The following is a 17,639-nucleotide window of genomic DNA, read 5'->3' as shown; positions in this document are numbered from 1 at the left end:
AGAGAATATTTTGGTCACTCAGTCCTTGAGTGATCCTCAAACACATAGTTAGAAACATACATGTTGGGAGTTCCCATTGTGGCTCAGCACTAATGAATCCGACTAGTATCCATGGGGACGTGGGTTCAATCCCTGGCCTTGCCCAGTGGGTTAAAGATCCAGCATTGCCATGAGCTATGGTGTAGGTCACAGATGTGGCTTGGATCTGGTGTTGCTGTGGCTGTGGCACAGGTCGGCAGCTACTACTCCGATTTGACCCCTAGCCCAGGAACTTCCATATGCTGAGGGTGCAGTCCCAAAAAGACAAAAAAGAAAGAAAGAAAGAAAGAAACAAACAAACAAACAAACACACATGTAGGGTAGGAGACCTCTCTCTGAATTCCAGCCCCAGCCCTGACCTTCATGCCTAGTTCCTGTGGCTAGACGGGGTCTCTCTGTTAGAATGTGTAATTCTAGTTGATTTTTGGTTTTGTTTTTTCAAAATTATGCTCTACACATGTCACAGAAAATCCTTCCCTCTGGATGTTGTACTTTCGCTAAGTGGTTGCTTCTCACCATTATCTTCTGGGTCAAATTAATGGTGCCCTTCTAGCCTAGGACATTTCCTCTACTTTCTCAACCCTCTCAGTTGGCCCCACTCTGCAGTAGTTATATCTGTTGTTCCTGGACTTAGATGACATAAGAGAGGTATGTGGTAACTTGTTTTATGCAGGGCATAGCATGCCAGGTATGGAGGGGACAGTGTACATACAACAACATCCACGAAGACCAGTAGAGGGAAGGGCTGAATATTGTAAAAGTGACTCACTTGGAATATTATTCCCATATCAAGAGCTGGCCTTCTTTCTCATATCTTAAGTGCTACTTCATTTCAATCCATTGAGTAAAATAATAATAATAAAATATAACATTTCCATTTCACTATCTTTAGCAATAGCTTTAAAATTTTATGGTTGGTTATATTCCAGTACCTTCCCACTAAAAGGAAGAAAACCCCAAATGCTCAGTAGTAGAGTAATACTTGAGTAAATTAGTGTTAACATAATAGAATATTACACAGCTATTTAAAATAGTAAATACGGAGCCCATTTTTACCACAGGAGTTAGCAAACTATGGCAAGTTGGATCAGATCCATCCCAGCACCTAGTTTTGTAAATAAATTTTGATTGGAAAGCAGCAATGCCATTCCCTTTGGGATCTTCTTTTGCTGCTTTTGTGCTTCGATGGCAGAGGTAAGTAGCTGTGAGAGACTATTTGGTTACAGAGCCTAAAATACTGTGTAAACCTTTGCAGGAAGGGTTTGCAAAGCCGTGACTTAGAGGATATGTATAATGAAAGGAAAGCAAAACCTTCAATTGCATATACAGTGGCTATAACTGCACAGTTTATTCTGTTTGCACAGTCAGTACACAGGTACAGACAACATGTGGATAAAGAGAAGACATTGATATGAGTGCATTGCAGAGATGAAATAAGGTGATTTATTTTTCAAAATCCTTTTGATTTTCCTGTTTGGCATTAATCAACTGGCATCTTCAACCTTGAATGTGTTCTTTCAGGCCAGGGTGCTGTGGTAACACTGTGGCCAGTGATGCTGTGGCATCACTCTGCTGTCCTGTGTAAAGCTCACAGGGAAGGGCTGGTGGGTCCTGGTAGCCTAGTGCTACTGGCTGGTGACTGTGACACTGTTGATAAAGATTCGGCATGTAAGTCACCGTCCCCTTGGCGATGTTGCCTGTTCTTACAGTAGAGCGTTCTCTCCCCCGCTGTGGCTGTAGATGGAGGCAGGGAAAGGGTTTCTGTCAGCCCAGCAGTATTGAAAAGAGTGAGATAAATCATCTGACTCTAGGCTCCATTGATGCTTAAAAAAGTGGTGCTTGCCTTTGGAGCCCCTCGAGGCTTGAGCCAGTGTACAAATTGGAGAAACCAAACTCCTCTGGGGGTCTGTCAGTCTTTAAAGGGGATGGATCACAAGCAAGGTCAGCATAGCTGTCACCCCCAGTGGCATGAACACAGCCCCTCATTTTAGCCCAAGAATAATATGCCTTCTGTTGCCAAGAGGAGGATGCTCTGAGGTGCCAAAGCAAGGAGAGCCCTCATCAGTTCGGTTCCTAGACCTTACGTTCCCATCAGATAAGGATTGAGGAACCGTGCCCACCATAGAATCACTTGGTAGTCTGACCTTGGTGTGAAGGGGGAGAGGGAAAAGGAGGAACTGGGGCACCTTATACTCACACATTCCTTAGAGCCATCCTGACGACTCTGGTGTGTGCATCCAGGGTGGAGAAGGACTGGCCAATAAGTGACTTCTCAATTTCCTTGTAATTTTGTTTTAGAATGGAGCACATATTGTGGACCTGTTTTTTTTTGTTGTTGTTGTTTGTCATCAAATGGTATAATTGTAAGCTATGAAAATAAATTGTTATTTTAATAGTATAGCCACCATTTATTGTGTATACGTGTGTGTATATATATATGCCAGGTACTTGCTAAACCTTATTTTTTATAATAAAAATTCTGCACATCAAAACCACAATGAGATTATTATTAGGATGTCTATTATTAAAAAGACAGGAGATAACAAATGCTACAAAGGATGTGAACAAAAAAGAACCCTTGTGCACTGCTGGTGGGAATGTAAATTGGTACAGCCACTATGGAGAACAGTATGGAGGTTCCTCAGAAAACTGAAAAGAGAATTACCATATGATCCAGTAAGCCCACTCCTGGGTATGTATCCAATGGAAACGAAATAACTATTGCTAAGAGATATTTGTATTTCCATGTACGTTAGAGCATTATTCACAAAAGCCAAAATAATTGAAACGACCTAAGGTCCTTCAACAGATGGATGGAAAAAGAAAATGTGAGATATACGTATATACATGTCTCTATATATGTATAAACATAGATATAGTGAAATAGTATTCCACCTTTGAAAAAGAAGGAAGTCCTGACATTTGTGACAACTAATTTCCCCCCTACTCTCTAAGTTCTTACCTGAGACTCCTCTGTAATATATGACAGTTAATTGGAAAAACAAACAGAGATTTAATAATAGGGATCCCTCCTGCGTACCTGGGAGAGGCCCAGGAAAACTGAGTAGCTCCCCAGTATGGCTCAAGCTACCACCTTGAAATACCATCTGCAGCTAAGGACAAAAGATTTGGGGGGATGGGGGTCAGTTATGGGAGGTTTCCAGGGAAAGCACAGTAAACAAGTGTAAGGTTGTAAAGTAGATTTAGTCATTGCCTTCTGCATTGATGAAAGTTTCTAGACTTTTAGAGTCATCCCTCTCTTCCTGGTACAGGGAAGGAAACACCCTTACAAATGGAAATTTCCCTTTTAAATGTAAATATCCCTTATAAAAGGGTAACTTCTGCTATTTTCAGAGCTTCTCCTGCGTCTGCTATTTCTTTTTTTTTTTTTTGCTATTTCTTGGGCCGCTCCCACAGCATATGGAGGTTCCCAGGCTAGGGGTCTAATCTAATCGGAGCTGTAGCCACCGGCCTACGCCAGAGCCACAGCAACGCGGGATCCGAGCCGCGTCTGCAACCTACACCACAGCTCACGGCAACGCCGGATCATCGTTAACCCACTGAGCAAGGGCAGGGACCGAACCCGCAACCTCATGGTTCCTAGTCGGATTCCTTAACCACTGTGCCACGACGGGAACTCCCGTCTGCTATTTTTTAAAAATAATCAGCCTAAAATAATCCTTATGCCAAAGAAGTATATTTTGAGGGGGACCGGTTCTCCTCTCCTTCAGCCTAGAGCTTATTTAGACAAAATATTGACACCTGTCTACTGTTTTTCATTTGTATCAGCCAGGATTTTGCAGAGAAACAATCAGTAAGATAGATACATATGTGTATACCTGTACATTTATTTATTTACTTTAAGGAATTGGTTTATTTATACAGTCGTCGGGGCTGGCAAACCTGAAATCTGAAACTGGAAACTTGAGGCAGAATTTTTTTTTTTGTCTTAAAGGAAATCTCAGTTTTACTCTTAAGATCTTTCAACTTATTAGATGAGGCCTAACTATATTATTGAGCACAGACTCCTTTAGTTAAAGCTTGTTGATTTTAGATGTTAACCACAGCTACGAAATACCTGCACATCAACACCTGGCTTTGTTAGACTAGTAACTGGGTACTTCACACTGACTGTCACAATATTCTCTGAGGCACCATACGAACATTCTTGAACACTCAAGGATATAGTCCCCACTCCGAACTCTCATAGCATTTTTTTTCACTTCTTTTACACACTTACATGGTTAATACATTTTTTTTTTTTTTTTTTGTCTTTTTGCCATTTCTTGGGCCGCTCCCGTGGCATATGGAGGTTCCCAGGCTAGGGGTCTAATGGAAGCTGTAGCTGCCGGCCTACGCCAGAGCCACAGCAACGCAGGATCCAAGCCGTGTCTGCCACCTACACCACAGCTCACGGCAGCGCCGGATCATTAACCCTCTGAGCAAGGGCAGGGATCGAACCCGCAACCTCATGGTTCCTAGTCGGATTCGTTGACCACTGCGCCACGACGGGAACGCCTAGTTAATACATCCTTACTTGTCAGAATGAAGTACCGGACCCTGAGTGAGATGTCAGGGATTCAGAAGTGAGTAAGATAACCATGTCTCCAGTTAAGAAAAGAGACTGCCTCATGGTTCTTAACATCATGTCTTGTATGTAACAGGTACTCCGGTGTTTAATACAGAACACTTTGGTACTCAGACGTGTCACTAATATTCATGCCCAAGTCATCAACATTTATATTATAATCCTCTTTTATTTTTTGGGTAAATTCCATGATAGGTATATTATGAATATAAGCCTACAGTTAATATAGTACAAGCATACTTTGATCCTGATGGAATTAACATGATTTCAGAACATCTATTCACTTTAGCCAAAAAAGCAATACACTTGTGGCAATTCCGTGAAATATTGCCAAATTTGGATATTCCACATAGTAACTATAGACTGTGGTTATAACTTCCCTAAAACTAATTGGTTCAGTGAATTCAATGAAGATTAAAAAGAGAAAGCATACCTAGCTCCCTAGCATCCTAAAGGTTAACCTTTAGGTGAATCGTACAATAAAAAGAAACTTCAATTTAAATAGAGTCAGGAGACTAGAAGGGAGAGTTCTCATGCCCTGTAACCACAACAGAGCCCAAGAAGAAGAAAGACTCCTCTTTTTTCCTGGGAAGTACTCAGGCAATGACAAGCCATGGACTCTGTTTACTGTAGCATCCTTTTCCTCTATAAAAGTGTTCTTCCCGTGCCAAGCAGGGACTTCCATGTGGCTCACCAGGGTTGCAGACCCAAATTATAGTTCTCTGTTGATCCCTAATAAACCATCTTTGCTGGAAAAATATCTGGCAGTCTATATATTTCAGCTCAACATTTGGCTAGCCTATACAACAGAACAGAGAAGACTTGTAGTGGCTCCAGGGCTGGTGAGTAAACAGGTGCAGTACGCACAAATGGAGCCCATCGTGCTCACTGCTTTTCTCACCAGTCCTGGAGTTTGAAGTTATTTCTTTCTCTTGGATCCAAGCTCATGCTCTCTTTTGCATTTAAAGCTCTCCAGGCTTTATTGGCACTTATTTTCAGGTTTTGTTCTCTCTGGTTAAGGTCTGGTTCTGTAGGCGAGTACTCATTTAGCTCTTTTATCTGATTTTGGGATCAGACTGTTCCAGCTGAAGCTGGCTCAGAAATCATAGGTCCATTCCTTCAGGAATGGAGGCTCTTTGAATCTGCTGGTTCAGACATTGGCCCATTCCCTTGGAATAGATGCTGTTCTCTGGAAACTGGCTAAGAAGGTCTTTAGCTTCTGGGACCATGCTGTTTCCTTAGAATTGTCAGGTATCAGTTTGCAAGCTGTTTGGTTTGAGCTATTTAAGCTGTACGTTGTTAGAGCTGTTTGAAAGGTGTTCCTTTACTTGAGAGAAAAACATCTGAGAGTTAGGATTCCAGTTATCGAAATATTTTGAGGGTGCTCCCCCCAACATATGGACTCTAGCTGATTTTATGTTTAAAAACCATGGACCTTTCTTATGTATCTTGCTACCTGAATGGATGGCTTGACCAAAGGAAATTTATAAAGTATCAATGGTCATTAACTTAATTTCCTTAAAACCTAATTTGGTTATAATAGCTCAAAAGTTTTCACAACTGAGTAGAATAAAATGCCTCTTTTGATTGGTAGATTGGTATTTTGAAGCTTCCAAACATTGCCAGGACCTAATAATTGCCTCTTTTCAAAAAAAACTTTTAAGATTAGCTGAGGCAGACAAACAATAGATGTAAAATGACTCCTGAAGTCTCAGGTTCTGCCTCCAGGTCCCTTTTGTCTCTCTTCCTCAGCTCTGTATGGTTAGACTCTGCCCCTGGCACCATCTTCCTTTTTTCCGTTCTCTGCTGCCTATACCTCCTCTACACTCTCACTCTCCCATACTGATTCTCTCAGCAAAGTTCCCCTTTTCTCTTAATAGTCTCACCCTTTCTTTTCCTCTGAACTTGTCAGAACCTGTCCCTTTAAAATGGAGCCTTCTAAAGATCCAGAGGCTCAACCCTTAATTTCTTACATTCCCTGGACTAAAGTTGAACTGTGAGCCATAGCTGACAATTTTCCTGAGGTAACTGAAGATATGCACAGATTTGCTGAGGAATTGAGTATAGTCTATTCAAAGGTATCATCCTGGTTTCTCTGACTTATATCAGCTAGTTCACATGCTTATTGGTGAAGTCCAGGTCCAGCATTGTATGAAAACCACTAAGTGGTAAAATCCTAAAGTTTCTAGAATTACAACTCAGAGACCAGCCCACTAACTTACTATATGATCTGGCCCAGGCAGTTGTTGAGTGACTTCATGGAGCAATTCTTAGGGCTTTTCTAAAGCCTGATGATTGGAACAAAATTCAGGCTTGCACACAAAAATCAAATAAACCAGAGTTTGGGTCTCTTGAGCATGAGTCACTTGTTCTCCTTGTTTGGCCCTTGCAATAAACATTTCTCTATTCAAAAAAAAAAAAAATCTTGTGAACCTGTTCATGACTATTGCAATTGACTACAGATTGTTTTTAAAGAAAACTCTGGTCTTCCTTCAGATGTTGATTCCACCCAGGTAGCTTTTAACTCTGTTTATCAATGGGCTGAGCTGAGACCTTTTTCTTCTAGTAATAAGGATGAGGATGGAATGGGAAACTATGTCCACTCCAGATTTAATTAATCTGGCAAACAGCTCTCTTACTCTTTAGATGAATCCTCTCTAAGAAAGACCATCAAAATTCTTAATCTTTGCCTTTAGCAATGAAGGCTGCTAAATGAAACCAAACCCCTTCCAGTTTCTGCTGTTATTGCACAGAGCCAGGACACTAAGAAAGAGATTGTTACAAATTTAAGTGCTTTTAGGTAACTTCAGCCCTCTAATTGCCTTGTTGATATCCTCCCAATTCTCAATGACAAGGCTCTAAGGAAATATAAGGGCTCTTCCCAATCCTCTCTCTTAATTGGCTTGGTGAAACATTTCCCAGGATTGGGGCTCTCTTCTAGTCCTAATTGACTCCAGAACCATACCCTTAGTGCTCAATCCTACTACTATAAAACAGCTGCTGCCTCAGAATACTAAAACAGTTTAAATACTAGAGATGTCTAATGTGCCTCAATAGGTTCATGTCTCTGAACCTATTTCCTTCTTTTTAGCCCATTTGAGAGATACATACTTTTTTCTCCTTATTCCTCTACCCTTATCCATTTTATAGACTGAAACTTATTAGATAAATATCATGTTAGAATTTCATTCTTCCAAAGGGGGAAATAATTCTAGAATTTGACAGTACTCATCAAAATAACCAACCAGGTAAATTAAATGACCCTTTGACCTCTTTTATTTGTTCTATCTCTGAAGGTACTAGAGCTGATTTTGGAAACACTGATCACGTGTTCCTATGGAATCAGCTGCCAATTTCCTTATGGGGAAAAATAGCCATCTGATACTGGCAAAATTCACTGTGCACCCCCCATCAAGATTCAAATAGATCCCTTGAAACCTCTTCCCAGAATTTATCAACACCACTAAAGAAGCCCTTAAAGGCATAAAGCCCATAATAGAAGACTACAAGTTTCAAAGCCTCATTTTTCCTTTGTATTAGCCCCTGTAACACTCCCCTTTACTGGTGAAAAACCTAAGGGCCAAAGGTAGAGGTTTGTCTTGAACCTCCAAGCAATAAACAGTATTATTATCCCTCAACATCCTATTGTTCTTAACCCTTATATTTTACTAACATCCATTCCTACTGGAAGCAAATTCTTTACTTGATTTATGGAGTGCATGCATTAGTATTCCAGCTGATGAAGTTAGCTAGTATGTTTTTTGCCATCACATGGAAAGAAAAGCAGTTCACCTGGACAGCAGTACTTCAGGATTTTACTGAGTCTTTTCTTATTTCTCTCAAATCCTGAAGGCTGATATGGATGATACAAAGTTCCCTAGAGGTATGACTTTGTTGCAGTATATGAATGAGTTGATTTTTTGTTCTCCTCAAGCCTCCTCACCAGAAAATAGCATCCATTTGCTAAAGCTTTTAGCCTTAAAGGGACATAATCACCAAAGAAAAATTGCAGTTTGCCTAAATCCAGGTTTGATATTCAGGGAATCTGAGATCAAAACCTAGATCCACATATACTTCATGGTGCCCTAAATTTCCCCAAATCCCAAATTAGGTGCTAACCATGAGGTTTTCTCAGACTAATTGTTTGTTGCTGAAACTGGATTCTAAATTTCTCTCTTATGGCCAAACCTCTGTATCTTTTACTAAACAATAACAACTTGGACCCAATCTTATGGGATGAACTGGACACCTAGTTCTCAAGGCCTTAGGGAGAGTCTGGCAAACCTACCTTCCCTTGGACATCCCAGTTATCAGATTCACTTTTTCCTTTTTGTATATGAAAAGGAAGGGAGTGACCTTGGGGTACTCATCCCAAAACACATGGACAAATATCAACTCATCAGGGATTATAGCCAGCAACTGGATCTTATGGCACAGGGATTTGCCCCTTGCCTTAGAGCCATCATGGCCACTGCCCTTCCATTAGGAACACTGAAAAATTTGTTGTGGGATCCCCTTTAGCCACCTTGGCACTTCATGCAGTAGAAGCTGTCCTGAATTCTCATCACACTCAATATTTCTCAGCACAGCCTCACCTCCTACAAAGTCCTTTTGTCAGCTGCCTCTCACATAACTTTTTTATGTTGTAATAACCTTAACCTGGCTACTTTCTCTGCTCCATCACCAACAAAGTCCTTCATGACTGCTTAACCAATGATGGGCCACCTCCTGACTCATCAAATGATCCACAGGAAATTGCATTGGATAATGTTGACCTCTCATGATTCACACTTAAAAGGTTACAATGGCAAATATTGTCCTGGGTATGCTATTACAATGCCTTTTAATGTTGTTGAGGCCACATCTCTATCTGTGGCTACTTTGGCCTAACATGCTGAATTATATGCACAGGCTTGTACTTTAGCCAAAGACAAAACTGCCTGTATTTATATTGATAGTAGATATGCTTTTAAAGTAGCTCAAGATTTTGGAATATTGTGGAAGCCATGTGATTTACTTATTTCCAGTGGAAATGAAAAAGCTCCTATATGCAGGAATTTTTGAACACAACATTTTACTTGCCACATTAGCTATTATTAAGGTTGCGGGGCATTCTAAACTTAACTCTGTGACATATGTGTATTCAATATAGGGGTACCTAAATACATAAAGCAAGTATTAACAGATATAAAGGGAGAAATTGACCCAAATTCAATAAAGCAGGAGACTTTAACACCACACTCACATCAATGGAGAGATTTTCCAGAGAGAAAATCAATGAGCAACAGAGATTCTAAATGACACAATAGAATGGTTATACTTAATTGATATTTTCAGGACATTGTATCCAAAAATCCCCACAGTACATATGCTTTTCAAGTGCACATGGAACATTCTCTAGGATTCACCACATACTAGGACACAAGACAAGATTTAACAAATTTAAGAGGGTAGAAATTATTTCAAGCATTTTTTCTAACCACAATGGCATGAAACTAGAAATCAACCACAGAAAAAGAAATGGCAAATGATTATATGGAGACTAAACAACATGCTACTAGAAAACCAATGGGTCAATGATGAAATGAAGACATTAAAAAATACCTCGAGACAAACAACAGTTAAAACACAGCATACAAAATCTATGGGATACAGCGAAACCTTTTCTTAGAGGGAAGTTCATAGCGATACAGGCCTTCCTTAAAAAGGTAAGAAAAATCTCAACAATCTAACCTACCACATAAAAGAATTAAAAATGAAGAACAAACAAAACCTAAAGTCAGCAGAAGGAAGGAAATAATAACAGAGAGGAAATAAAACAAATTAAAAAGCAACAGAAAAAAAATCAATAAAATGAAGAGCTGGTTATTTGAAAGGGTAACCAAAATCAGCAAATCTTTGGCCAGGTTCACCAAGAAGAGAGGGGGCCCAAGTAAAATAAATGAAAGAAGAGAAATAACTGATTCCACAGAAATGCAGAAAACCATAAGAGAGTACTCTGAACAACAAATTGGACAACCTAGAAGAAATGGACAAGTTTCTAGAAACATCCCACCAAAACTGAATCAAGAAGAAATAGATACTTTGAATAGATTGATTACCAGAAGTGAAATAGAGTCTGTGATTAAACAAACAAACAAACTGCCGGGGTCCAGCCCCAGCAGCCAGGAGACGACGAACAGGAGGAGGGGCTACAAACAGGCACAGAAAGAATTGGAGCCAACTCGCTCAGCAAGTGCTGCAGATGACCCGTTTATTGAAAGGAGAGCATCAGCTTTTATACATTTTACTCTTGTGCATGATTATACAAAATAGCAATATGTTCTAATTTATTATTCCAAACTATTCTTTTAGTTTTAGATTTTAAATAAAGATTACATAGAAAATACGTACAAACTGTACTTATTCTTAGAAAATAAATGTTTAGCAAGCAGAATAATAGGCATCTAATTTTTGCTTTAACAATGATTTGGCATAAGGTGATAGATATTCTTGCCTCAAACTGCCTATTGTGCTCCTATAGCAGGCATGAACAGCCATTAATGGGGAGTGGGGTATTCACACATGGCTTGCTTTTGAGGTCAGACTGACCTAAGACCATTAGCAGGTTGTGGGAACATAAACTGTCTTAAATAAACCTTATCTATATAGAAATCTTTATTAATTATCATGTCTATATATCAAAGAATCTTGCCAATTATAATAATAATTTTCACCTGCTGGGTCCCAACAGGTAGTGTTTAATGTAGAAAAATATCTCACCTTATAGTAGCCACAATTGTTGGGCCATGGGCAATACCCAAACCACACCCTAATCTGTCTCCATGGGGATGGACCAAAGTCCAACAAAAATCCTCAGGCTTACGTGGCAGTTATGTGTAATATTTACTATTACTCCACTGAAGGGAAACTTCCCATTCTTAGGAAAGTTCTTTATGCATAGTTCAATTGTTTTTAACCTATTTGACAAGGGCTTAGGTTTATAAGTAAGTAATGGCCCATACTTGGGTGGAAGCTCAGGAATTTGAGAAGGTTCCCATTTTATGAGCCAAGAATGACTCACAACACATATAAACGTCAGACAGGAAAGAAGCGCAAGAATAGAAGAGGAAATCATATTTCAGGAATTTTTACTAAATAGGATCAGCTGGGGGATTCTTCGAAACTGCTTTGCAGCTTCAGTTTCTTCAGCCTCTGCTGTAGCTTTGCTTACAGTTAGGCCTCATGCAGGATTATTCTTCTTAGCCACTTTGTGGCTCCCAGCAACAAACAACAACTCCCTCCAAACAAAAGTCCAGGACTAGATGACTTCACTGGAGAAATCTACTAAACTTACAAAGAACATATACTTATCCTTCTCAAACTCTTCCAAAAGATTGGAGAGGAGAGAACACTCCCAAAGTCATTCTGTGAAGCCATCACAACTCTGATAACAAAACAAGAGAAAGACCCTACCAAAAAAAGAAAATCACATGGCAATATATTTGATTAACATAGATGCAAAAATTATCAGCAAAACATTAGCAAACCAAATCCAACAAAACATAAAAAGAATCATACTGCCTGATCAAGTTGGATTCATTCCAGACTCACAAGGATGGTTCAACATATGCAAATCAATCAATGTGGCACACCATATCAACAAAAGGAAGTACATAAACCATGCAATCATCTCAATATATGCAGAAAAAGCACATGATAGAATTCAACATCCATTCATGATAAAAACTCTTACTAAAATGAGTATAGAAGGAAAATATCTCAAGATAGTAAAAGCTATTTATGCTAAACCCACAGCCATCATAGCACTTAGTTGTGAAAAGCTGAAAGCCTTCCTGCCAAAATATGGGACAAGACAAGGATGCCCACTCTCTTCACATCTATTCAACATACTATTGGAAGTCCCACGTACAGCTGTCAGACAAGAAAAGGAAATAAAAATATTAAAATTGGAAGGGAAGAGATAAAATGTCATTATATGCAGCTAACAGGATGCTATATATAGAAAACCTTATCCATGCAAAAATGACTAGAACTGATAAATTCAGCAAGGTATCAGGAGAGAAGATTAACATGCAGAAATCAGTTGCATTTCTTTACACTAACTATGAAATATCAGAAATGGAAAGTAAGAAAAATAGTCCTTTTTAAAATTGCATAAAAAAATAAGATATTTAGGAATAAACCCGACCAAGGAGGTGAAAGACTTGTATTCTGAGAACTATTAAACATTGATAAAGGAAATTGAAGATGATTCAAAGTATACCCAATACCCATGCTGTTGGATTGGAAGAATTAATATTGTTAAAATGGCCATATTACCCAAAGCAATCTACAGATTTAATGCCATCTCTATCAAGTTACCCATGACATTATTTTTTTGGCTATGCCTGCAGCATATGGAAGTTCCCAGGCCAGGGATCAATCCCATGCCACAGCAGTGACCCAAGCTGTTGCAGAGACAATGCCAGATCCTTAATGCATCATGACACAGAACTCCCCCATGACATTTTTCACAGAATTAGAACTAGAACAAGTAATCCTAAAGTTTATTTGGAAATATAGGAGACCCAGAATTGCCAAAGCAATCATGAGAAAAAAGAACGAAGCTAGAGGCATAACCCTCCATGACTTCAGATAATACTGCGAAGCTATAGTAATCAAAAGAGTGTGGTATTGGCACAAAAACACATATGGATCAATGGAACAGAATAGAGAGAACAGAAATAAACATACACACTTAATCTTCAACAAAGTCAATTAATCTTCAACAAAGGAGGCCAAGTATACACTGGATATGAGACAGTCTCTTTAGCAAGTGATGTTGGGAAAGCTGGACAGCCACATATAAATCAATGAAGTTAGAACACATCCTCACACTATACACAAAAAATAAACTCAAAATGGCTTGAAGACTTACATATAAGACATGGCACCATAAAACTCCTTGAAGAGAACATAGGCAAAATATTCTGTGGTGTAAATTATAGCAATGTTTCATTAGGTCAGTCTCCCAAGGCAATAGAAGTAAAAGTAAAAACAAGTGGGACCTAATCAAACTTAGAAGCTTTTGCACAGAAAAGGAAACCATAAGCAAAACAAAAAGATAATCTGTGGACTAGGATAAAATGATGTGATCAACAAGGTCTTCATTTCAAAAATGTAAAAATAGCTCATACAACTCAGTAACAACAACAAAAAATACAAACAGCATAAGCAAAAAAAAAAAGGCAGAAAACCTAAATAGATATTTCTTTGAAGAAGACATACAGGTGGCCAATATGTACATGAAAAGATGCTCACCATTGCTAATTTTTAGAAAAATGCAAATCAAAACTACATTATGACCTCACACTGGTCATAATGGCCATCAAAAAAAGTCTACAAATAACAAATGTTGGAGAGGGTGTGGAGAAAAGGGAACCCCTCTTACTCTGTTTGTAGGAATGTAAATTGGTGCAGCCACTATGTAAAAACATATCGAGGTTCCTTATAAAACTAAAAGTAGAGTTTCCATATGATCCAGCAATCCCACTACTGGGCGTACATCCAGAGAATACTCTCATTCAAAAATATAATGGCACCCCAATGTTCATTGCAGCACTATTTACAATAGTGAAGACATTGAAGCAATCTAAATGTCTATCAACAAAGTAATGGTTAAAGGAGATGTATGTATACACAATGGAATACTACTCAGCCACAAAAAAGAATGAAATAATGCAGTTTGCAGCAACATAGATGAATGGACCTAGAGATTATTATAGTAAATGAAGTAAATCAGACAGAGGGGGACAAATACTGTATGATATCATTTATATTTGCAATTTTAAGTGTGACACAAATAAACTTATTTACAAAACAGACTCAAAAATATAGAAACAAACTTATGGTTACTAAAGGAGAAAGGAGTGAGTGAGGGAGGGATAAATTAAGAGTTTGGGATTAACATGTATAAACCACTGTGTATAAAATAGATTAAACAACAAGGTCATAGCACAGGGAACTATATCGCATATCCTGTAATAAACCATAATGGAAAAGGAAAAAAAAGGAGCACCCTCACCAATGTAGGTGGGCATCATCCAATCCACTGGGGGCCAGAATGGAACAAAAGGCAAAGGAAGTGCATAATGTCTCTTTCTTGAGCAGGGGCATCTTCCTTTTCCAGCCCTCTGCCATTGGAACTTCTGGTTCTCTGGCCTCGAGACTTGAACTGAATAATATTATAGGCTTTACTGATTCTCCAGCTTGCAGATGACAGATTTGGATACTTCCTGGCCTCCATAACTGCTTCAACTAATTCCTATAATTAATGTCCCATTGGTTCTATTTCTTTGGAGAATCCTGATTAATACATAGAAATAAAATTTTCTGACACTGAAAAAAAATTTTTACTTGACTTTCTGGCAGTTGGGGGAAATCACTTTGCAGATATTACTGCAAGGAATGCTGCCATTAAATAAACCAACAGTAGCTAAACCTCTTTCATGGTCCAAATGAATATTTCCCCAAATGATTATTTAGAAAAACTGGCTGGAGGGACCCAAAAATTGGCCTCAGAAAAGGAAAAGCAAGATTATAAATTCAACAATTGTTGCTTTTGTAAAAGAGAAAGCTCTGGTTTGGACAAAATAACAAACCCGTCCTACTGGAGACTCCAAAATTCCCACTCCTCATCACCATATATGAATTAAAACATTAGTCTCCTGACAAAAGGATAACCTTCGCGAATCAGTATTGTTGGGGAAACATTCATAAAGGCTGTAAAAAGTGCCAGTCTCACTCGTCCCACTTGTCCAAAGTACAATCCAGGGAAGCATGTTTGTACCACTCATGGACATTTTAGATGGACCATTAGAGGTCTGGCAAATGGATCTCATACAACTTTCTCTCTCTTTTGGATATGAATATATGTTAGTCACGGTCTTTATGTTTTCACACTAGACTGAAACCCTCCCATGCAGATAGACTACTGCCTCTTCTGTGGCTAAAGTTCTTTTAGAAAGTATTATTCCTACCTGGGGAACTCGTCTTGTACTTCGTAGTGATTGGGGAACCCGTTTTATTCACTTGGTTCTTTGACAGGTCTGTGCAGTTTGGCTGATTTTACATCACTTTCACTTTGTTTAACATCCCAATCCTCTGTTTAGTGGAATGCACTAACAGCATTATTAAGACTCAACAGAATTTGTAGAGGCCTCCAAATACCTTGGTCAGAAGCATTACCATTGGTCCTTCTAAATCTCAGGTCCATCCTCTGTGGAACTTACAGACTCTCGCCCTTTGAGATAGGATGCCAAATGTACTTGGCTTCTGCTTCTTTGGCCCACAACTGAGAAAAGGGGAGATACTCCAATATTTCAAAGGCCTAATTGCTCCTATTAAAAGTTGTGTCTTGGCAGAGCAGTCTTCACAGTGTGCCCTTGGGAGATGAAGATCTTAAGCATCATACCTTATAACCTGAAGATTCCATCTAATGAAAAAGTCACCTCCAGAAGAACTGTCTTCAACCTCACTGGAAGGCCCCTAACAAGTACTTCAATAAGTATATCAACCCTTGTGCTGTCAAACTCCAAGGACTAGATCTTGAATTCATGTGACACACCTAAAGAAAGTTCCAAACCCTTCCTGGATTTGCACATCATCTGGTGACTTCAAAGTAAAGATTTCTGGAATTGAACCTGACATCTGATGAGACAGATTTCCCAAGATATTTGGTCTAGGCCTATTGTAAGTTTGTTGCTAAACCTTTGGTGATGACATAAAGCTTCAGATAATCTGCAATGTCTATGATCTTGATAACAATTGGACTTTAGATAAACAGTGCCTGAGAATTCTTCTTCCTACCCCTTCTTGTTCTTGAATGGGACCTTAATAGGTTTCCCATCTGTGCACTTTCCCTTTGATGTGAGACACTGCACCTAGGAAAGGTCTTTACTGGTATTGAGGGACAAAAAGTCACTGAAGTTAGAAAACCTAATGAACTTGAACTTGGAGAAGAGACTTGTGGCTGCCTGATGGGAGGGGGAGGGAGTGGGAGGGATCGGGAGCTTGGGCTTATCAGACACAACTTAGAATAGGAGATCCTGCTGAATAGCATTGAGAACTATGTCTAGATACTCATGTTGCAACAGAACAAAGGGTGGGGGAAAAATGTGATTGTAATGTATACATGTAAGGATAACCTGACCCCCTTGCTGTACAGTGGGAAAATAAAAAAAAAAAAAAAGAAAAAAAGAAAACCTAATGAGATCATCAATGGTTTCAGAGAAATACCTTGATCAAAAGGGGGAAATGTAAAAATATAACAAACAGAAACCTCATTTAGATAGAGTTGGGAGACTAGAAGAGAGAGCTCTCATGCCCTGCCATGATAGCAGAGCCCAAAAAAGAACACCTCTTCTTTCCTGGCAGTAACTAACCAAGAAAAAGCCATAGATTTCCTTGTTTGCTATAGCCATCTTAACTTTCTTTTCCTCTCTATAAAAGTGTTCTTCTTGTGTTGTATGGAGATTTGCATGTGGCTTGCTATGATTGCAGACACCACATTGTAATTCTCTGCTGATCTCGAATAAACTCATCTTTGCTGTAGAAATGTATGGCAGTCTGTTTAAGGTCAACACAATACAGGTGTTTCAAGTCACCATTTTACTGAGTAGTTGTGCTATTGTGAGATGAAACTAAATATTATAAGCTTAATTATTCCATTATCATTGTCTCCTCTTCTACCAAAAACACCTGGGGGATGATTGACCATAGCTTTAGTTACTATATTTTAAAAATTTGTATGAATTTTAAACCTTTGTTTTAACTCTCTCTATATATATCTGTACAATATGTTGTGGTTTGGAAATCAATAAAATAATAGGTATTCTTTGAATACTTTCTATGTACTAGATTCTTCATAAATATAATCACATTTATTCTTCTTAACAACCTTTTTTGGTGCGTACTGTTATTCTCTATTTATAGATGGGGAAAACAAGGCTTAGAGGCCACATAGCTAGTA

The sequence above is a fragment of the Sus scrofa genome, chromosome X (assembly GCF_054392235.1).
Source record: "Sus scrofa isolate SSC_HxYL_T2T_F1_AM1 chromosome X, Sscrofa_HxYL_maternal_Yorkshire_Landrace_v2.0, whole genome shotgun sequence".
In the NCBI taxonomy this organism is placed as follows: Eukaryota; Metazoa; Chordata; class Mammalia; order Artiodactyla; family Suidae; genus Sus; species Sus scrofa.
This window is presented reverse-complemented; position numbering follows the sequence as displayed.